Source organism: Panthera leo, chromosome D2 (assembly GCF_018350215.1).
Source record: "Panthera leo isolate Ple1 chromosome D2, P.leo_Ple1_pat1.1, whole genome shotgun sequence".
In the NCBI taxonomy this organism is placed as follows: Eukaryota; Metazoa; Chordata; class Mammalia; order Carnivora; family Felidae; genus Panthera; species Panthera leo.
The window spans coordinates 61728473-61752674 of record NC_056689.1 but is presented as its reverse complement, the minus strand read 5'-3'; the positions used below and the strand labels follow the sequence as shown (position 1 = coordinate 61752674).

Here is a 24202-nt window from a genome sequence, read left to right as displayed (position 1 = left end):
TTTTATAGTTTGAAAGAATCAGACTTGCTGATCCCCTTAACCTAAAGAGAATTCTTCTGTGCTGAAAATGTGATTAAGCTCCCAAAAGAAACTCTATGAAGAGCATTCATTTCAGAAAAAGAAATCCACAGATATCAAACAGTAGATGTGGTAGGCCAGTACCTGAAGTGACTTGATTTTAAGGAGTGAAAATGGCATATTATTACAGATTTGAAAGACTACATTTTAGGATTATGGGAAGTAATGGGAGTACATATCTTCCTCTACTTACAATGGAGTTATATTCTGATAAACTCATTGTAAAGTGAAAATACCGTTCAGTTGAAAATACATTTAATACACCTAACCTACTGAACATGCTAGCAGCCTAGCCTATTTTAAATGTGCCAAAACACTTAATTAGCTTACAGTTGGGCAAGATCATCTATTTCATAAGTATTGGATATCTCGTCTAATGTACTGAATACTGTACTGAATGAAAGGGAAAAACAGAATGGTTGTATGGGTACAGAATGGTCTTAAGTGTGTGGGTTGTTTCCCCTCGTGATCACATGGCTGACCGGGAGCTGTGGCTGCCTGCTGCTGCTTAGCATCAGGAGAGAGTAGGGATCACAATTCAAAATTCAAAGTACAGTTTCTATTGAATGCATATTACTTTTGCACCATCATAAAGTTGAGAAATCTTAAGTTGAACCATCCTAAGTCTGTACTTACAAAGCTAAAACTGAACATTTGCATACTAATTACAGCTCTGAAGGCAAACCTTATAAACCCATCAATAACTGCTCAAGCTAAGATTATAGGAAGCTTTCCCCAGTCACTATGTTCATAACTGAACTCGTGGTCAAGAGTTCAAAATTCAGTGCCAGGAATTCTGTAGGAGAAGAAAGAATGAGAGGGGAAAGGAGGAAGGGAGACATCTTTACTATATGTTTCTTGCTTTTAAGGAGAACAAAACCTGTGTTTTAAAACACTATTTTTTATAACATTACTGATTACTAGGCTTATGTATGCCATACTACAAGTTATTTTGCAGATTTAACCTGGGTTTTGAGGTCCACATAGCTCCAACACCACGAAAACTGGGCACACTAGTGAGGCTATATTCTGAGAAAATCATGATTTCTTCCTTAATGAGAAATGTGTACCTCACGTTCTTTAAGACCTTTGATACAATTGAATAAAAAGGATTATAGAAGTTCAAGACTCCATGATTAATGAAGATGTAAACATGCGTTATAGATATACCTACACTTTCTTACGATGGGTGCAATATCATAATAACAGGTTAGACCTGAGTATATCTTATAAATTAGATAAGCTGCATTTTATAGAAGGTAAAATTTTAACTGAATAAGGCTGTAAAGCCACAGACCTAACTTCATTTGTCTTTAGCATGCCAAACCTTCTCTTTGTTGAATTTTGTTGTTGTGTGCAGTGAATTGGGGATGAGATGGGCTGTGGTCACAAATTGGGAAGGTGAGGTTTCTTCAACATGGCATAATCATGGGTTGTCAGTTCAAATTGGAGAAAATGGGAAAGTCATTTGGGATTTTTGTGTGAATACAAGTTTCGGTAAGTACAATGATACACATTGACATTTACAATGGTTTTTCTCAGATTCATTCATCCTGCTGGAAATATGACGCAGCAGGAGATTCCATACAAATGGAATCAGAACAGCAGAGTTCTTTACGGACCCCGCTACTAACAACGTACTATGTGACTTTGGCAGATTCAGTGAAATCTTAGGGTTTCAGTTTTCTCATCTATGAATTGTAGAAAGAAGAGTGATCTTTTCTAGCTCTGAGTTTTTCTAATTACAGTTTGGGCACATTTTGGTTCGCCTGAGATTACCAGTTTCGACCATTACTTAGTTCATAGACAGTTAAAGTTACATGTAGAATTCCCTGTAGAAACAACCATTAATATGGCGCTATGGAAGATGTGCTAGGTGCTAAAGATAGAAAAGTAAATACATTTTTTTTAGGAGTTAACAAAGAAAATTGGACATATCAGTATTCATCACATAGATTCAATCAGTATGAGCCCTGGGAAAATTTGTTACATGGAGGATTCTTTTTCTTCAATGACCTTTCCTTCCTCTCAGCAGCCTTCCCATGTCATTAAAATCCCAGTCTCCCAAGCCCTGCACTTCAGGCTAGCTCCCCCTACCTGCCACTTGCCACCACAGGACACACTCCTGGTTACTCTGCTTTTACTGTCATCTTCTGGAATTCATGCCCTTACTTTTATTAACGTTTGATGCTTACCAGAGGTGCTCAATAAATATGTTTTGAGTGGATAAATTTAATGATAAATGATTAATCAGTAGCTCGAAAGGTGAAAATCCCAAACAAAGTAAAAAAAGAGAGTTATAGTGTGGCAATCTAATAGAGTAAGGGATGGGGATGGGAGAATATTAACAGCAGGCAGAACTGTCACTGTGCCCTTTAAATTACTGATGGGGGCTGGTTACCAGAAAGACCAAGCCATGATTAGAAGCTTGGAATTCTCAGGCACCTCCTTCTCCCCCAACGACTTCTCTTGAGGGGAGAGGGGCTAAAAGCTGAATTAATAATTGATCATGTCTATGTGAGAAAGCCTCCATAAAATCCCAACAGTATTGGGTTCGAAGAGCTTCCAGGTTGGTGAACACATCCACGTACCAGGAGGGTGATATACCCCAGTTCTACAGGGACAGAAGCTCCTGTGCTCAGGACCCTCCCAGACCTCACCCAATGCATCTCTTAGTCTGGCTGTTCATCTGCATCCCTTATCATGTCCTTTAATAAACTGGTAAACACAAGTAAGTGTTTCCCTGAGTTCTGAGAGCTGCTATAGCAAATAATTGAATCCAAGGGGTAGGAGGTCACAGGAACCTCTACTTTGTAGCCAAGTTGGACAGAGGTTTGGGTAACCTGGGAACCTACAACTTATGACTGGCATCTGTAGTAGGAAACAGTCTCCTGAAATTGAGCCTTTCACTTGTGAGATCTGATGCTATTTCCAGGCAGATGGTGTCAGAATTGAGTTAAATTGTAGGACCCAGCTGGTGACACAGAGAATTGCTTAGTGTGGGAAACAAAACCTTGCATTTGGTGACCAGAGGTGTCAGAAGTGTTGCAAGCACAGTAAAGGAGACGCACAGGAGGCAAGATTGCATTTTTTTAACATCCATATTATCCAGCAATTCCACTTCTTGGTATATACCCCAAAGAATTGAAAGCAGAGACTCAAACAGATATTTATATACCAGCATATTTATATACCAACATTACTCATTACAACCAAAAGGTGGAAACAACCCAAACATCTATCAGCAGATGAGTGGATAAGCAAAATGTGGTTTCCGCATACAAATGGAATACTATCCAACCTTAAAATACAATGCTAAAGAAATAAGCCAGGCAAAATCGGTCACAACTTCCCAGCTTCATCCTCAACCACTTTGCAGCACACACCCTGCACACAGGCCTTCTCTAATCATGTACTTGCAGTTGCCAAAACAGACCAGACTCCTCATCATCTTGCTTGGTCTTTCTGCCTGGAAGACACAGGCACAACATGTGCATGTGCATCCGTACAAATACACTTTGAGCAGCCTAATTCCTCCTCCCACCTCAAGACTAGAATCAAGGGTCAAAATCCCCAGCCTCTCTCACTTCCTTCCCAGTGGCCCATGTTCTTTTATTCCCCTCCCCATCCTCACCTTCTAGCTGGTTAATTGCCCTTCCTTTTTCACGGCACCCTGTAGCTGTGAAATAATACATATTTTTACCATTAGTTATTTGATCTCTGTATCCCCGGCACCTGCATAAGACTGAGCAGATTTTTGGGGTTCAATTGGGAGATAAAGTGCTAAGGGCACAGGGAAAGTGCTAAGGGAATTCTGAGAAGGTTGAGTCAAGGAAGGCTTCATAGGGGGAAAAATGGTATTCGAGCTATATTTCATCTTCTTTACAAAAATCCTTAAAGAATCTTCCTTCTTGCTTTTCAGTCAACATTTTTTTTTACAACTAATTCTATAAAATACATTCTATAAGTATATAAACCTGATTACAGTGTACAGATAACACCTTGAGTAATAGAGTGATAGATTTATGATTGAGAAATTTTTTTGTTCTGTTTTGTTGTTTTTTGACGGGGGAGGAGGAGAGGGAGAGAGTGAGAAAGAATCTTAAGCAGGCTCCACGTCCAGTACAGAGCCTGATTCCGGGCTCTATCTCAGGACCATAAGATCATGACTGGAGCCAAAATCAAGAGTTGGATGCTTAACCAACTAAGGCATCCTAGCACCCCCAACTGAGTAGTTTTTAAACACCTTATTGACAGACTTAAAAAATGGGTTATTATTTTCTACTCGTTGCTGTATATTGGGTTATAAAAAACTAATCACAGTGTAGCGGTTAAAAGAATAGACAGTGGGGGCGCTGAGTGGCTTATTCAGTTAAGCATCCAATTTTGGTTCAAGTCACATCTCCCAGTTTGTGAGTTACAGCCCTGCTTTGGGTGCGCTCGAGCCCCATTTCCGGTGAGTGCGAGCCCCCTGTGAGGTAAGCCCCACTTCTCTCTCTCTTTCTCTCTCTGCCCCTCACTCACTTGTGCCCTCTCTTTCTCACACACAAAAAAAAAAAAAAAAAAAAGAAGAGGAAGAGGAGGAAGAGGAAGAAGAGGAAGGAGAGGGAGAGGAAGGAGAGGAAGGAGGAGGAAGGAGGAGGAAGAGGAGGAGAAGAGGAGACATTGGAGTCAGATATACCTGGATTTAAATCTCAACTCTGCCCTTATAAACTGATAGCAATGATAATCTCACCAAAAGTGTTTCTTTATATATCGAATGGGGTAATAATATCTACTCTATTAAATATGATGATACAGGTAAAGTTTAATATGGAACTTGCCAGATAGTAACTCTCTACATAATGGTGGTGAAGGTGGTGGCACTGGTGGTGAATACCTTAAAGCTGAGGATGGAGAAAAGTGGCAGGGAGGTACAAGATTGCTGCTTGATCATAGAACTTTTCTCATCTCTCATTTAGACAAGTTTTTTCAGATTGTTCTCCAGTAAAACAGTGGTGTCCTATGAGCTGGTTCAAGGTGTTTTACAGGTAAAATCAAAATTAGGGTGATCTTTTCTAAATTTGCAGAAAAAAAATAAAATAAAAAATAATATGTTTCCAATTATAATTTTTTTTCTGTATACACTTCTTAAAACTTTTGTGTCTGCTAATGGATAACAGATAACAAATGAATAGGTAGCAAATGAATATTAAGAAGAAACATCAGTAAACTGATTTAAGTTTATTCAACATTCACCAAATACTTGTTTTATAAAAGGTTTTTTTGTTTTTTTTGCGGGGGGGAGGGGGGAAGACTTTGGTCGTTTGTTAGTATTATAGCTCTTAGTTCGTATGACAAAATGAAATATGGCTTTATTTCATTCTGTTCCACAAAGAGCACCATGTCATCCGCATGCTTGACCACTTACAGAAGCATGTGGTCTGCTATTACCAGCATCCCATTGTCTGAAGCGTTAGTGTCCTGGGTTTTAAGACACCCTTAAGACTTTACTGAAATATCCTTGGAGAACCTCACTGTTCATCTCCTAACCCCCTCTTATATTAGAGGAACACTGCCTTACAAATACAGAATTTTTAAAAAGCTGAAATCTTGGTTGCTGCATATTTCTGTTACTTGTGGCACATGCTATGAATGGATCAGTACTTCTGTATCTCCTAGAGTCACTCTATACGAAGATGCCCTAAAGAGTGAGTGAGAAGAAATGGGAAACAGAGGAAACATGTCCTGCTTTATCCCATGCTGTATGCTAGTCATCCCCAAGAAGAGAGAACCATGCTGTTCAGAGCTAATGATTGAACAAGGTGGCTGCTCAAACTTTGGGAAACACGAATGACTACATCTTGACTCATCTTTCCTGTCAGAAATCCTGAGGCTCAGAGTAACTTATCGATTGTTTGTTTTTGATAAGTAGGTAAGTCTAGCACATTTCTGCGTGTTGACTGGCATGACCAGTTTCTGAGGACTTGAGGAACCCAATCTGCTATATAGCTTTGGGCAGTCCTCATCATATGGTGTGGCTCAGTGTTACTTTATGTTTACTCTGTTAAGTCTCCCATGTTAATTCAGAGGCATGGAAGAAAAGAGTTTGGAAATTTCATTATCTAGACCTAAGTAGAATGGTGTAAAGAACATGGCAAGAACTCTGAGACCCAAGTCTGTGCTTCTCCGGATACTTCAAACTGCTGAAGGCCTGGATGAACACTTATGTTTGAGTCAATTTCACTTTTGCAAGTAATGCTTCACATTTAAGGACCATCACCATAAAAAATTTCATTATTTATATTTTTATTAATTGCTTATCTCAAGTGCCGACTTTATTGCTGTGAAGTGAATCTAAAAACCCTAATAAAAATTGGGAATAGTGATCTCTCTTCCTAAGGCTTCTGTATCCAGACCACAGTTGGATATATAGGAAAAGTTTAATGGTTGGCCTTTAGCCAACTAAATTTCTCAGTAATTTTAGAACCCTCTTGGAAGAATTTCCTGGAAAACTCTTATTGTAGGTATCTGAGCCATGATATTGCTAAATAGGCCACAAACATAGCCTTTAGTCCACAAAATCACAATATACTCTATCAACTTTGAGCTTAAGGAATTAGAATCTTACTATTTTTTTATTCCTATACAAAGAAATCAAATGAGGAAGGGTATAAGAAGAACAACCAAAATGGTTTTACTACAGGAGTACAGTGCTGTTTTAGCACTTGATAATCAACACAGTTCACCATATTGGCCCTCCCAAAAAATTATATGCCCATCTAAATAGAGGGTTGGAGTGCCTGGGTGGCTCAGTTGGTTAAGCTTCCAACTCTTGATTTTGGCTCAGGCCATGATCTCACAGTTGTGGGATCAAACCCTGTGCACTGGGTGTGGAGCCTGTGTAAGACCCTGTCTCTACCTTTCTTTCTGCCCCTCCCCTGCTCATGCACGCTATCTCTCTCTCTCTCTCTCTCTCTCTCTCTCTCTCTCTCACACACACACACACACACACACACACACACACACACACAAAGTACATGGTTAATAAAAAGCATTTGATAAAGTTCAACATTAATTCAGGCTAAATAAAAGCAAATGTTTAACAACTTATTTAATAAAGTATTTAATTTAAAAACTATGATAAATATAATGGTGAAATGTTGAAAACTTTTCCTTTAAAATTGAGAATAGCAAGGATGCTCACTCTTATCACTTATATTCATTGTACTGAATGATAATGTAATTCTTATTACAAAGTATAAGGCAAAAAAAATATAGGACTGGAAAGGAAAAAACCAAACTCACTATTTGCAGATGATATGATTAACTATACAGAAAACCCAAAAGAATCTACAAATAAATTATTCTAAATAATATGAGAATATAGTGAGATGAAATACTACACTTAAAGTAGTAAAACAATCTATTAAACTTTTAATAGAAAATGAAATTTTAAAAAAACTTTTTCTAATAGCATCAAAAACATTAATACGTATGAAAGACATAAAACCTCTACACAAAGGGGCTCCTGGGTGGCTCAGTCAGTTAACTGTCTGACTTCGGCTCAGGTCATGATCCCACAGTTCATGGGGTTAAGCCCCGCGTCAGGCTGTGTGCTGACAGCTCAGAGCCTGGATCCTGCTTTGGATTCTGTGTCTCCCTCTCGCTCTGCTCCTCCCCCACTCATGCTCTGTCTCTGTCTCTCTCTCAAAAGTAAATAAACATTAAAAAAAAAAAAAACCTCTACACAAAAAACTATAAAATGTATAGAGTATAAAATTAAGGGACATATAAACTCTGTTTATAAAACATATAAGCATATAAACTGTAAACGTTAAAACATATCAACTGTATGTTTATAAAGAACATAACCTATAAAATACATACAACTATACCACATTATTGTAAGAAATTATAGACCTAAATAAATGGAGGCATAGACAAGGCTCCTGAATTGGAAGACTACATTTTAAAGATGTTGATTTCCCTCAGATTGGTATATGGATTTTGTGCAATTTCAGTTTTTAAAAATTCTAGTTTGTATGAACATTTAAAAATGTTTGTATATATGTGTCTGTTTGGCAGGCTGATTCTGAAATTTAAATGAAAATGTAAAGGCCCAAGAACAGCCAAGAAGCATTGAAAAAAGAAAAAGAAGAATGACTTGTTCTCCTAGTTATCTTGATTTATAGGCAGTGTCGAATTGGAGCAAGGAGAGATGAATAACAGGGAAATAGAGTCCAAAAAAATATGGATGTAGAAGAGACTTGATCTATGATAAAGACAGCACTAAAGAGAAATGGTAGGAAGAATGATCTTTTTAAGTAAAGAGTACTAGGTCAACTGGATAGCCATGTGGGAAAAAACTAAATTTGACCCCTAACTCATACCATTCACAAAAATCAGTTCCAAATGTGAAAGTTTCAAAAATAACAATTTAGGAGACTTACAAGAGAGGATATCTTTATGACCTTGGGAAATAGAAAGGTTTCTTATATAAGAGATAAAACACACTGATCATTAAGGAAAAAATTAAGTGTTCAGTTTATAAAAAAAAAATTTAAGACTGAAACAGATGCCACGGATTGGGAGAAGTTATTTCCAAAATATGTAACTGATAATATCAAGGAAATTAATACGAAAAAGACAAACAATCCCCATTTAGAAACACCCACCTGGGTGGCTCAGTCAGTTAAGCATCTGACTTGATTTCAGCTCAAAGCTGTGGGATCAAACCCCCATGTCTGACTCTGTCCTGAGTGTGCAACCTGCTTAAGATTCTCTCCCTCTCTCTCTTCCTCTGTCTCTCCCCCAACTTGTGCACACATGTGCATACGTGCACGCATGATGTGCACACGTGCGCTCCCTCTCTCTCCCAAAAAATAAATAAAATAATTAAATAAAAACGGCCATGAAACTTGAACAGGCTCTTCACCAAAGGGTATATCCAAATGGCCAATAAATACACAAAAAGGTAGGAAACCTCATTAGTAATCAGGGAAATTAAAAATAAAGCCACAATAAGATACTACTGTACACCCACCAAAATAGCAAAACTGAAAAAGCCTGACAATAGCAAGTGTTTGTGTGGATCTAGAACAGCTGAAGCTCTTACACACTGCTAGTGGGAGTGTAAACTCCTGGGGAATATCTGGAATTAGGTACTAAAGTTAAAAGTGAACATACCCTATCACCCAGTAAACACGTTCCTAGGTGTAGATCCAGCAGGAATTTTGTGCACATGTTCACCAAAAGCATGTATAAGAATATCTGTAGCAGCATTTTTCAGGATAGTCAAAGTCTGAAGCATTTTAAATGTCAGTATATAAATAACATGTAATATATTCATACAACAGAAAGCTGCACAGCAATAAAAATGAATTACACATGACAATGTGGATGGATCTCATAAACATAGTGTTGAGCAAAAGAAGTTATACACAAAAGATACATATCAAATAATTCCATTTTAATTTCAAAAATAGACAAAATTAATTTGTGGTACTACAAGTTCCTGAAAAGTAGACTTGCTGAGGGCTGGCAATGAATGTTCTATTTGTTGCCCTAGATGGTGTATATTCACTTTGTGATTGTTCATTAAGCTTCTATATTTATAATTTGTGTACCTTTCTGTATGCGTGTTATTTTTTTAAAGCCATGAAAACAAAAGACAAGCAGCCCATGAATCAATTGCTTTCCCTTCATGTTCCAAGATTTACTTCTTTCTTGAATTCAGAAGTTTTAAGGTAGCAACAGGCATTTCTACATAGAAGCTACATTATACATACTTATTGAATTAAAAAATTATTTACTAATACTTTATTTTTTAGAACACTTTTCGGTTTACAGAAAGTACGGAGTTCCCATACATGTCCTCACCTTCTCTCCTGACCAACCACAGTTTTTCTATTATTAGCATCTTACATCATTAGTGTGATATCTTTGTTATAATTGTGAGCCAATATTGATACATTATCATTAACTAAAATCCATACTTTACATTATGGCTCATTCTTTGTGATGTGCATTATATGGGTTTGGACGAATATGTAAAGACATGTATCCACCAATACAGTAGAATTTAGTTTACATTGGTATTTAGTTTAATTAGCTTGATACAGTTTCTATAATGATTATTCTTTCCCATTGCTGATTGATTTTTGTCTTCTTTATAACTATAGCTATTTCCCACGGAGGATGTAAGTTTCTTTTTATGTCATTAGCCATGGGTTTAAGTTAAGTAACATCAAGTTAAGGATTTATGGCCAAGTACTGGGCAAAAGAAGTTGCTTCCTAGGCCTGAAATTTCAGAGATAGCCTACCTTGCATTTGTCTTTGGCAGTTAGAAGATATGTCAATATTCCAGTGAAATATTCTATTATAATGTTTCAGGGAGGACTTTCTTGGGCCAACCACCTTCAGCCCCCACACTGAAGATCTCTGAGTCATGCTGTGAATCATCACAAGATTCAAGACAGGATGTGCAAGTTCTTACTCCTGGCACAGTCATCTCAAAAGGCTTGGTATACCTTAATATGTGAATATCGACCATATTCAGCCTGAAGACAGTCTGGACAGCAGATTTTTCCTCCACTCCTCCCCCCATTCCTCAGGGAAGCACCTCAGAAATGACTAACATCATGACAGGAAAGGTAGATAACTGTTCTCACCTGCCTTAGCTTACAAAGAAGCACGTAGTAGTGGTTTCTTATAAGTACTCAGGACTAACGGAGAAAATCTAATGACTGTACTTTGGTCATAGAGTGAACTTTGTTGGATGTGTAATCATGAGCACTGGATTAGAGATAAACCCACTTTTTAGTCGTTGAAAAGAACAACATACTGGGAGCGTTGGTTATATATTAGAATAAGAGAAAGCAGATATATTTGGATATGTTCAAAAAGACCAACATGTCATATTAACACAATTCATAAATAGAACTAATGAAATCCAAAGTCAAGAGTAACATCAGAGGCAGCTCAAAGTTGTCATGAGGCAAGATGAGCTTACCAACATTTAAACCAGGTTATATAAAAAATAAAACCATTGTTTTTTTCCTCCCTTTTTTATTGTTTCAAGTTTTTATTTAAATTACAGCATACAACATAATATGTTGGTTAACATACAGCATAATATTAGTTTCAGGAGTAGGATGTAGTGATTCATCACTACATACAATATCCAGTGCTCATCACAAGTGCCCTCCTTAATACCCATCACCCATTTGACCCAACTGCCCCCCACCTTCCCTCCAGCAACCCTCAGTTTGTTCGCTATAGTTAAGAGTCTCTTTTATGGTTTGCTTCTCCCCACCAACCATGTTCATCTGTTTTGTTTCTTAAATTCCACATATGAGCGAAATCATATAGTTTTTGTCTTTCTCCTACTGACTTCACTTAGCATAATACCCTCTAGGTTCATCCACATTGTTGCAAATGGCAAGATTTCATTCTTTTTCATGGCTAAGTAATATTCCAGTGTGTGTGTGTGTGTGTGTGTGTGTGTGTGTGTGTGTACACAAATACCCATTGTTAAACATTTTAACATCTATTTGTATGCTACAAACATGATGATGATTGCTTATTCAATAAAACAGTGCCTTTAACAGCTATATACAACAAAGCAGTGTTACCTGAGTTTGAGTTACTGTGAAGCAAGAAGTGAACTCTTCATTCATTAGTTCAGATTTTCTCCTATATCACACTCTTGTGCATGGAGGTCACAGGAGTTCTCAAGTATCCTCAATTATTTTTTCTTCCTCTATCCCCCATCTTTGTTGTTGTTTAGAGATTACCATCCACCAGATCTAAATATTATTTTAAAATAGCAAATATATGGACTTGTCCTTTTCTGAAAACATTCCTACCCGGTGATACATCATGATCTTTGAGTTCAGGTGTGGCTGAGAAGGTCTCTGAGATGCAAACAGGCTTCCCCATTCTGAAGTCTAGTCTGTCCTCTTGACGAATGCTGTTAACTGCCTTCTGAAATGCAAGGTTCTCAAGTGTGTTCAGGTAAATGGAGCTGCACAAATATAAACACTGTTAGTGGAATACAGCGTTCATCCATGGAGTTAATGTTTTGTGGAATATCCAACTCATCTAAATATGAACCGTGTGCTCATTTCTTTTGCTGTATGGGGGATGTCATTTGTTTTATTAAGAATGAATGTGTTGTTCTTCTTACATGAAAATGATTCTTGCCCCTGAACTCCAATTTTTTTGGGGGGACAATTGAAGTTTAGGACAACAAGTGTGTTTGGGGTTGTTCTGAGCCTGAATCTGTACTGTTGCCTAATTTCCTTGTGAACACTGTGCCTGAAGGCAACAAGCTGAATTGTGTTTTTAATATTCATTTAAATTAGAGATCTACAGAAGTCTCTTAATAGAGTCCATATCATGTAAATAATTTATTTTTATGAGCACTTGTACTATTTTGTTTAAAATATTACAAAAAAGAATATCTTTCAAGTCTCTAGGCCAGGGTTTTCAGGAGGAAGGGACCTCCTATCATTGGTTTTCACAGCCTGCCCCATGTGCTAACTGAGGGAGTTCACAAATTCTTGCCCATTTATATTTCAGTAAAATTCTCTATTCCAGTAGAAAAACCTATCCCAGGGATGCCAGGAATCTGGGGTATATTGGCTGATACTCAGCATGTAAGAACAGCTGCTATAGGAATAGCAGGGGCTTTCACAGTTTAAAAAAATCAATCACAGGAGTCCTTTAAGCCTCCTTTTGGAACAAGTGTTGAAAAAATGATAATTTCTCTAGAAAATGCTCTTTTCATCGATCTAAACACCCTTCACAACTACCACATGTCAGCATGATTTTACCAAGCCCCTTACAATGACAGAATATTTCTTACACATTTCCCTGTGGGCTAGAATGTACCTCCCACAAATAAAATCAAGGAGTGCCTGCATCTTGCCTTTACCTGAAAATGTCTTGGGGTAAGAGTTATGACATGTCATCAAAGAGATTAGAGCATCAGACTTGGAATAAGCTGGCAACAGAACTCAGAAAGAAAACATACAATAAGTTACAAGACTGTAAAAACTCCAGGACCAGAAGAGCAAGCAAGATCTTGTCCCTTTACCTACCTAAGGCAAAATAGGGAGTCATTCCCCATGGGAAAAGCAAATGAAACCTAACCCCAGACCTTCATTTCAGAGCCTCATCTCGAGAACTACAAGGTTAGGAACAAGGAGTCTAATCACACTTTTCATTTTCACCAACTGTTGCCATGCTTCATAGTGGGAAAGAGCCCAGATGTTGATATGATCTGTGTATGCAGGAATGGTGGAGAAGGTGGAAACGTGCCCGTAAGTCCCTTCTCTCATCACATTCACAAAACATTGAGAGTCTAACCCAAATTGGAAGCAGTGAAGAAAATGCTGGAAGAGAAGTAGAATAAATTGAAGAGTGTTCTAGCTCTTCTGTTGAGGGATCTAGACGCATCCTATCCCTCCTGATTTGGGGGAAACCAATCTCAATTATCCTTCTCAGTTCCCTATGCTTTGTTACCTTCATGATTCCCTTCTTCATTTTACTTTTTTTCCCCCTCATACTTCTTTTCTGTTCTCTTTTTCCTTATTTTCTCATTCCACGTTCATTCCATGAACGTTTTCTAAATACTACAGCGAGCCTGATACAGACCAGGCCCTGTAGACACTAAGATGAATACAGCACCAGGGACGTGGCTGAGGGGAGGATAGAGGGGGAGCGTGACAGGTCTGGTTTGTGACATATGGAAGTTGAAGCCCCAACAGGATATCCCTGGAGGTAGACAGCACTGGTTGGGAGCGCTAGTCAGGAGCTCAGAAAGGAGGAAGATTTATTGAATGCCTGTTGTACTATAGACACTGTGTTCACTGGTGGGAATACAGTGAAAAGATAAAACCCAGCCCATTTATCAAAGGACTTTTAAGAAAACAAACAGCTGCATTCAAGTGTTAGAGGTGCAGAAAAAGTGTGGGCGGGTGCAGAAGCGGTACAAAGGACAAGTGGTCAGATGTCCTATGTGGGGAATGAGGAAAGTCAGCCCCTCGGTTTCATTAAGCAGGCCAGCCAGGATGGTGTCCATAGGCATTCAATTTGCCGCTGGCCTTTGAAGTTCTATTGATACCAAATTGTTCTAGCCAGTCTTGCCCATGGGAAAAGATTTGCTTTTCTTTCTTTCTTAAATGTTTATTTATTTTGAGAGAGAGAGTGTGTATATGTATGAGAGGGGGAGGGGCAAAGAGAGAGGGAGAGACAGAATCTCAAGCTGGGCTCCATCTCACAAACTGTGAGATCATGACCTGAGCTGAAATCAAGAGTCAGACGCTTAACCGACTAAGTCATCCAGGCGCCCCAGATTTGCTTTTCTGATTTGTGTTCTTCTTTCTCTAACTGGGCACTGACCTCCTGGTAGCGGAAGAGTCTCCATGTCTATAAGGGGAAAAGAAATCTGTGACTACATGTAAGACCTTCTTCCCAAATTGTTACAAGAAACCTAAAGTCGTTAGCTTTATTGTCAGGCTTAACACTATGCTGATTTTTCAAAATAGCCAATGATCTTTTGCTTTTCTTCCTATGCATTTCCTGGGCTCTAGAACAAGCCTGATGGTGTTCTGGGTTGAGTGCACAGACTTTAGTAAAGCTGGCAGTCTGATGGACTGCAAGAACTTTCTGAGAGTACAAGTAGATAATTGCTGTGAGGGTTTTTTTGGTCATGTGAGATCCGATCAAATCAACTTTCTATTTCAAAATCCCTTCCCAGCTTTTGTGATAAAATCCCCCTTGACGATCAACTTATCAGATCTTGAACTAATGGAAATTCCCTCCCATTCTACCCTACTCCCAACCCCATTTGTCTGAGCATCAGAGTAAATTCTCCCATCTTTCATCAAACACCCATTTTTGTCTGTCTCCTAACCTAAAAAAATCCTCATAGTCTGATTAAATGAGTTAAGGTTTACATAAACAACTTAACTCTCCCAGCCCTTTCTCAGATGTCTGAGTTAACTCAGACAAACCAAAAATGGAAACCCAAAGGTCACATACCTGCTGCATTTTTATCCCTTTAATGGAAAAGTCCCCTTTTGTGCTTTTCCTGTGCCAAGAACACTGTTCTCTATCCACAAGTTATTGCTAAGAAAACAGGCAGCCTTGAACATTGGTGGGAGGTTCTATATACAGTTAAGTCAGTCTGACTGCAATTAACCCAGATATTTCTTCTCAGTCTAGGTTTGTTTTTCCAGGTTTTGGATTTAGAAGATCTACTTCCTTCCAAAATTACCTATTAAAATGTTATTTCAATTATGGCAATATATTATTATTGATGACCTGAACCTTATTTATGATACTCTTGCAAGTTACACAGGATTATTATGAAATCATTATAGTGAAGTGAAAGTTCCTTCTTGTTAGTTGTGGGGAAAGAGAAGCATTAATGGATCTCTCTCTCTCTCTCTCTCTCTCTCTCTATTAAGTTTTTATTTAAATTCCAGTTAGTTAACATACAGTGTAATATTTGTTTCAGGTATGCAATATAAGATTCCATACTTCCATACAACACCCAGTGCTCATCACAACAAATGCCCTCCTTAATCTCCTCACTTATTTAACCCAACCCCCACCTCCCCTCTGGTGACCATCAGTTTGTTCTCTATAGTTAGGTCTCTATAGAAGGTCTCTCTTTCTCTCTCTCTCTCTCTCTCTTTCTCTCTCTTGCCTTTGCTCATTTGTTTTGTTTCTTAAATTCTTAAATTATGATGTGAAATCATATAGTATTTGTCTTTCTCTGACTGACTTATTTCACTTAGCATAATACTGTCTAGCTCCATCCATGTTGTTGCAAATGGCAAGATTTCATTCTTTTTTTATGGCTGAGTAATATTCTATTGTGTGGGTGTGGAGATATATATATATATATATATATATATATATATATATATATATATTCTTCTTCTTCTTCTTTTTTTTTTTCATTTAAGAGAGAGAGAGACAAAGCTTAAGCAGGCTCCACAGTCAGCAGTGGAGTCTGACATAGGGCTCGATCCTGCGACCCTGGGATCATGAGCCAAAATCATGACCCTGGGACCTGAGCCAAAATCAAGAGTCAGCCACTCAACCAACTGAGCCAGCCAGGTACCCCATATACCACATCTTCTTTATCCATTCATCAGTCAATGGACACTTGGGCTCTTTCCATAATTTGGCAATTATAGATGCTGCTGCTATGTACATCAGAGTATATGTATCCCTTTGAATTAGTATTTTTATATTCTTTGGATAAATACCTAGTGCAATTGCTGGGTTGGAGGATAGTTCTAATTTTAACTTTTTGAGGAACTTCCATACTGTTTTCCAGAGTGGCTGCACCAGTTTGCATTCCCACCAACAGTGTGAGAAGGTTCCCCTTTATTCATATTTTCACCAATACCTTTTGTTTCCTGTGTTGTTGGTTTTAGCCACTCTGACAAGTGTGAGGTGATAGCTCATTGTAGTTTTGATTTGTATTTCCCTGATGCTCATTAATGTTTTTAGCATCAGATTATTGGATCTTTATCATTTTTGTGGCTATTTAAAATTTTAATTAAGTCCTCTAGTAACAGGCCAAAGAGTTGGGGGATTTGAGATAATCAGAAATGAAAGTATTTTCTTTAAAATTTCAGTACCCCATTTCAGGTACTATTCCTCCTGTGGCCGCTTTATTCAATATAGATGAAACAAGCATAATCTGATAAACACAGAGTACATGGCAAAAAAAATTACCTTATAAAATACATTTGATTTTATGCCACACTAACTATCCTGACTGTTCAAGTATCTTGTTAGTATGTACAATGGCTAAGCTTACTTCTTATTCCCAAGAGAAATGAGTGGATGGTAAAAATCATCAGGATCAGGGTTATTCTACTTAAGTTCATCATTGAGAATTGTTAAAACTTGCACCAGATTTTAGAAGAACATGCCTGGTCTACAATGTTTGATAATCCTTCAAGTTCCTCAGTATTTAGGATAGTTAAGAGCCTCAAAATGCATTTTGAACAGTTCCCCAAATGCCATAGCAAAACAAGCAAACAAAAACCTACATCTCAGTCCTGTCTCTACCATAGATGACCTTCAATAACATATTTAGTTTATTTGGATCTCAATTTTCTCATTTGCATTATCATTAGGTGATCTCTAAGACCTCTTTGAGCTCCAAGATTTTATGATACTAACATTAGAAAAAAATTTTTTAAAAAATAACAAGAAAAAGGGGTGCCTGGGTGGCTCAGTTGATTAAGCAGCCGACTTTCAGCTCAGGTCATGATCTCGAAGTTCATGGGTTCGAGCCCTGCAGCAGTCTCAGTGCTGACAGCTCAGAGCCTGGAGCCTGCTTCAGATTCTGTGTCTTCCTCTCTCTCTTCCCTTCCCCCACACCTGCTGTGTCTCTCTCTTACTCAAAATTAAATAAACATTTAAAAAAGTTAAAACATTAGAATGATGCCCATTTTTACTAAAATTAGTCTCAAAGGTTCTTGCATCTTCTGAGAATTGGTACTTATAAGTCTTGGGTGTTTGTGGTCTTGACAATGAGGGAGCTACATTTGAGTCTACTTTGGAGTGAATCATTCTCAACGTTTGAATGTGAATATCTCTTCTTAAGGTCAAAATATTTTACAGAGTTCCACATGATGATATGTGTACTTCTGGAATCAAATGATTAAAAAATTAGGCAATGCCAGAGGGATATTTTGACTTCATTAACATTTAAAATGACTTTTTATTTTATTATTCACAACACCATCAATGTAGATTTAGAGAATTCATTACTTATTATGTATGTAAGTTTGGACAATATTATTATATATTATTATGTATCAGTGAGGATGCCTTCAACTCCAATAACTGAAAATACCAATTCAAATTGGCTTAAATGATAAGGAAGTTTATGGGGTATCTGGGTGGCTCAGTCAGTTGGGCGTCTGACTTTGGCTCAAGTCATAATCTTGTGGTTTATGAGTTGGAGCCCCTGTCTGGCTCCGTGCTGACCGCTCATAATCTGGAGCCTGCCTCAGATTCTGTGTCTCCCTCTCTCTCTGCCCCTCCCCCACTCATACTCTGTCTCTCTCTCTCTCAAAAATAAGTAAAATGTTTTTTAAAAAGATAAGGAAATTTATAATCTTATATCCAAGGAATCCAGAGATAGGGTGGCTCCATGACTATTTATTCTGGCTCTCAGTGTTGTCATTGAGGAACAAGGATGTTTTCAATTCTCATCTCCTCACTGTGGTGATTTTGCTCTTGTGGCTGTAGTGTTTTAACAATTCTACATCACATCCAGACATAACAATATCCTGAAAAAGAAAAGGCTTATCTCTTCTTTGTCTCTTTAGAAGCAATAAGCCTCTCCCAAAAAGTCCCTAGATAGGCTTTCTTCATGTACAATTGGCAAGAAATGGGTCACAGTTCCTTCCTAAATCCATCATTAACAAGGGCAGTAGGTTAAAAGGAAAAGTGTCGGGGTAGAATTGAGAAGCTGCCACCATGACCACTATAACAGATAATACATTCCCAGTCTATACAGAAGACTATGCACAGAGCCATGGTAATAAGTTGACATGTACTGCCCGATTCTCCTTGCAAATACTCTGGAAATGCTTGGTCAAATCCTATCCATTACACCAAAGTCCATAACACTCACCACACTGTTAATGATTTGTATTCTTTTGTGGATTAAAGAAATCAAATAAAGGCAAATCACCTTGTGTGTGCTTTTCTTGAGGATAAATGTCAAATACTGCAACAAATAGCACATGTCATGCTTTCTTAATATTTAATGTTGCTACTGAAAAAACAGATATCTGCCCACTGAACCAGTCTCAAATGAAATCACAGAGATCATGATTGGATACCATCACTGCCAACGATGTCTGCTACAAGAATAGTAATAAAAGAGGTCAGTCAGAAATAAAGACTTACTCAGACAAAAAAAATTGAGGGAGTGAGTTGTCAATAGACAGGTCTTTTAAGAAATGTTAAAAGAAGTTTTTTAGAAAAAAGGATAATTATATAGGTCAGAAACTCGGGTCTACATAAAGTAAGGAAGAGAACTGAAAAAGGAATAAATGAAGGTACAATAAAAACTTCTATTTTTCTTATTACTAATTTATCTAACAGACAACAGTTTGTTCAAAATATATTTTGTGTGTATGTGTACAACATATGTGTGTATGTATAATACATATATGTATTATGTACATATATTATGTATATAATATATGCTTATATGTAAGTAAAATGAAATACAGCAATGATACAAAGGACAGGAAGGAGGAGTTGGAATTATTTTGCTATTGTAAGATACTCACACTAACATGAAGTGGTATAGTATTATGTGTAAGTGGACTTTACTTGTAAATGTAAACTCTAGGGCAACCAGTAAAAAAAAAAAAAAACAAAAAAAACCCAACCTTTAAAAAGAGGTATAACCAAGAAAGGAGAGAAACTGGAATCATATAAAACACTCAACTAATATCACAAAGGCAAGAAAAAGAATGGAAGACAAAAATAGAAACAAAGAAAAAGGGTAACAAAGAAAACAGTAACAGACATGATAGGTATTAACCCAGCTGTTATTAATCATCACTTTGAATGTCTATGGTCTAAATATCTAAAAGACACAGTTGTCAGAGTGGATCAAAACACAAGACCCAATTATATGTTGTTTACAAGAAAACTACTTTAAATATAAAAACACATATAGATCAAAAGTATGGATGAAAAATAAAAAGATGGAGAAAAATATACCATGCTATTATTAATGTAAAGAAAGTAGGAATAGCTTTTTAATTTCAGACAAATCAGACTTCAAAGCAAGGAAAATTATCACAGATAAAGAAGAGGATTGCATAAAGAATAAGTCAATTGTAGAATAAGACAGGACAATCCTTAATGTATATGCACCTAAAACCAGAGCATCTAACTATTATGAAGCAAACAGCAATAGAATTTCAAAGAGAAATAGACGAATCCACTATCATAGTTGGAGACTTCAACATGCCTCTATCAGAAATGGACAGATTCAGGAGCACCTATGTGGCTCAGTTGGTTAAGTGTCTAATTTAGGCTTGGGTCATGATCTTACAGTCTGTGAGTTCAAGCCCTGCATCTGGCTCACTGCTGTCTGCACAGAGCCTGCTTCGCATCCTCTGTCTCTTCTCTCTCTACGCCTCCCCTACTCTCTCTTTTTCTTTCAAATATAAATAAATGTTAAAAAAAAAAAAAGATAGGAATGCAAGCTGGTGCAGCCACTCTGGAAAACAGTATGGAAGTTCCTCAAAAAACTAAAAATAGAACTACCCTATGACCCAGCAATTGCACTACTAGGCATTTATCCAAGGGATACAGGTGTGCTGTTTCCAAGGGACACATGCACCCCCATGTTTATAGCAGCAATATCAACAATAGCCAAAGTATGGAAAGAGACCAAATGTCCATTGATGGATGAATGGATAAAGAAGATGTGGTATATATATACAGTGGAGTATTACTCAGCAATCAAAAAGAATGGAATCTTGCCATTTGCAACTATGTAGATGGAACTGGAGTGTATTATGCTAAGTGAAATTAGTCAGAGAAAGACAAAAAACATATGACTTCACTCATATGAGGACTTTAAGAAACAAAACAGATGAACATAAAGGAAGGGAAACAAAAATAATACAAAAACAGGGAGGGGGACAAAACAGAAGAGACTCATAAATATGGAGAACAAACTGAGGGTTACTAGAGGGGTTGTGGGAGGGGGGATGGTCTCAATGACATGTCTGATTTCAATGACATGGAATTAAACTAGAAAACAACAGATAACTGGAAAATCCCAAATACTTAGAGATTAAACAACATTCTTCTAAATAACACAGGAATCAGAGGAAATACCAAGATAAATTTTAAAGTATTTTGAACTAAATGAAAACACTATATGTGTTATCAAAATTTGTGATATGCAGTTAAAGCAGTGTTTAGAGGGAAACTGATAGCATCATATGCTAATATTAAAAAAGAAGAAAGATTTAAAATCAATCATCTAAGTTTCCACTTTAGGAAATGAGAAAAAGAGCAAATTAAATCCAAAGGAAGCAGATGAAAAGAAATAACAAGAATTATAGCAAAAATCTATGAAATTGAAAACAAGAAACCAATGGAGAAAATCAACAAAACCAGAAGTTGGTTCTTTGAAAAGATCGATAAAATTGATTAGCCTGTAGTAGGCTGACTAAGAAAGAGACTCCATAATTTACTACTGTCAGAAATGAAAGAGAGGACATTACTACAGATCCTACTGACATTGAAAGGATAATAAAAGAAAACTATAGGGCGCCTGGCTGGCTCATTTGGTAGAGCATGTGACTCTTGAGCTCAGGGTTGTAAGTTTGAGCCCCACATTGGGTATAGAGTTTACTTTAAAAAAAACTCTTTAAAAAAATTTTTTTAAGGAATCACTATAACTCTACACCCACAAATTTGATAACTTAGATGAAATAGACCAGTTCCTTGAAAGATATGATTTGCCAAAACTCACAAAGAGAAATAGACTATTAGGATAGGCTTATATCTCTTAAAGAAATGGAATCAATAATAACCTATTTTAAAAAAACATCAGTCCCAGATATATTCACTGGTGACTTTTACCAAACATTTAAGGAAGAAATTATACCAATCCTCTACAATCTCTTTCAGACATTAGAAGCAGAGGAAATACTTCTAGTTTATTCTATAAGGCCAGAATTACCCTAATACCAAAACCAGACAAAAATGCTATAAGAAAACTAGAGACCAATATCTTTCATGAATATAGACATAAAAATTCTCAAAAAAATTAGCAAATCAGGGGCATCTGGGTGGCTCAGTTGGCTAAGCATCCAAGTTCCACTCAGGTCGTGATCTCACCCCTTGTGAGTTCAAGCCCCACATCAGGCTCTGTGCTGACAGCTCAGAGCCTGAAGCCCACTTCAGATTCTGTCTCAGTCTCTCTCTGCTCCTCCCCCACTCATGAACTGTCTTCCATCTTTCTCAAATACAAGTAAACATTAAAATTTTTCTTAAAAACTTAGCAAATCAACCATATCAATGTGTAAAAAGAATTGTACACAATGACCAAGTGGAATTTATCCCAGGTATGCAAGACTGGTGCAACATTTGAAATCAATTATTGCAATCCATCACGTCAATAGGCTAAAAGAGAAAAATCACATATTTGTGTCAATAGATGCAGACACATAGATCAATGGCACATAATAGCTCAGAAATAGACCAATACTTATATAAGTAATTGATTTTTTGACAAATTTGCAAAGGTAATTCAATGGAGAAAGGATCATCTTTTCAACAAATGGTGTTGGAACAATTGGACACCCTATATAAAAAAAATAAATAAACCTTAATAGATACCTCTCACATAGAAATTAACTCAAAATAATTCACAGTTATAAATTTCAAGCTGAAAATAATAAAACTTCTAGAAAAAATATATGAGAAAATCCTCATGAACTTGGGTTGGGCATGTTTCTTAAACATGGCTTTAATATACAATTCATAATAGGAAAAAAATGATAAATTGGACTTCCTCTCCAAAGTGTTCTATTAAGAAAACGACAAGTCTAACTACAGGCTAGGATAAAATATTTGCAAAAGCACCTCAAAGAGGATTTATACCCAGAATATATATAGGATTATCAAAATTCGATAATAAGAAAACAATGCAATTGGAAAATGGGCAAAGATCTGAACAGATAATTCACCAAAGAAAATAAATGAATGAGAAATAAGCACATGAAATGATGATCCACATCATTAGTCAACAGAGAAATGCAAATTAAAGCCATAACATAATACCACTCCACACTTACTAGAATGATGAAAATCAAACAAATGTACAATACCAACAGCTGACAAAGACATAGAACAATATGAGCTCTCATACATGCTGGTGAAGATGCAAAATGTTACAAACATTTTAAAAAAACAATTGCTAGTTTCTTAACAAATTAAATCTATATTTACCTAGGTCAGCATTCCACACCTAGGTATTTGTCCAAGAGAAATAAAAAACTTATGTTCACACAAAATCTGTACATAATGTTTAAAGCAAACTTCATTCATAATTGACAAAAACTGAACACAATTCAAATGGCCATCAACATATGGATGTATAAAAATTGTATATCCAAAAAATTGAATATTACTTAGTGATAAAAAGAGGCAAACTAATGTTCACAACACGGATGAATCTCAAGTTCTAGTCCAAGAAGCCAGCCTCAAAAGGCTATGTATTGTAGGATTCCATTACATGACAACCTGGAAAAAGGAAACCATAGCAATAGGAAACAGATTAGTAGTTGACAGGGGCTCTAGATGGGGATGGATTACAATGGTACACAATGGAACTTGGGGATGGGATGGAACTATTCTAGATCTTGAATGTGGTGGCTATACAACTATATGCATTTGTCAAAACTCATGGGGCACAAAAAAGGGTAAACTTTACTGGACTTAAATGATCTGATTTACGTCTGATTCTGGCAAATGGCTAAAACACCAAGGGCCCCAAAACACAAGCTGGGAACCACTGATGTAAGAATAGTTTGGAAATTTTTAGATGAGTGTTATAATCACTGGAATGTTGAGTCAATGAGCATGTCAGGGAACAAGACCTGATTTCAGTGTGAGTCTATATATTAGAGATATACCCATGAGGAAAACAGTGGTAACCACAAACTAGATAACAGGGTGTGGTCTTCATCTGAATGAAGATGGTCCTTGTGTGGACATGTTTTATGAGAGCCAAGCCCATCTTCTGAATCTTGGAATATAGTACAAGAAAATGCTCATCACCTGATTCAGACATTTCAGATCTTTGGGCTAAAGGCCATTAAAATCCAGTAGTAAATCCATCTGTCATGTGGCTTCCTGCTATTTTGTTGAATTGTTTTTCCTTGCTCCCCAGTAGGGATCAGGCCTAACATATTGGTCTATTTAAACAACTAGTCTATTTACATTCGGTTACTCATTCTTGAGAGCTCATCTTTTTTTCTATGAGCAATATTGAACTTATAATCTCCTTGATGCTTCTGACATCCCTTCTATGTAATTTCTGAGCAAATAA

General features: G+C 37.0%; 1 protein-coding gene across 1 annotated transcript in view; it reads left to right on the top strand.

The window, feature by feature from the left end:
* COL17A1 (collagen type XVII alpha 1 chain) overlaps nt 1-24202 on the top strand; it is an 89383-nt gene that overhangs the window by 6509 nt on the left and 58672 nt on the right. The window contains exons 3-5 of the mRNA XM_042908532.1: nt 5040-5108; nt 5740-5992; nt 10453-10712. The gene's annotated coding sequence lies outside the window, so the exon portion shown is untranslated. The remainder of the gene's footprint in view (nt 1-5039; nt 5109-5739; nt 5993-10452; nt 10713-24202) is intronic.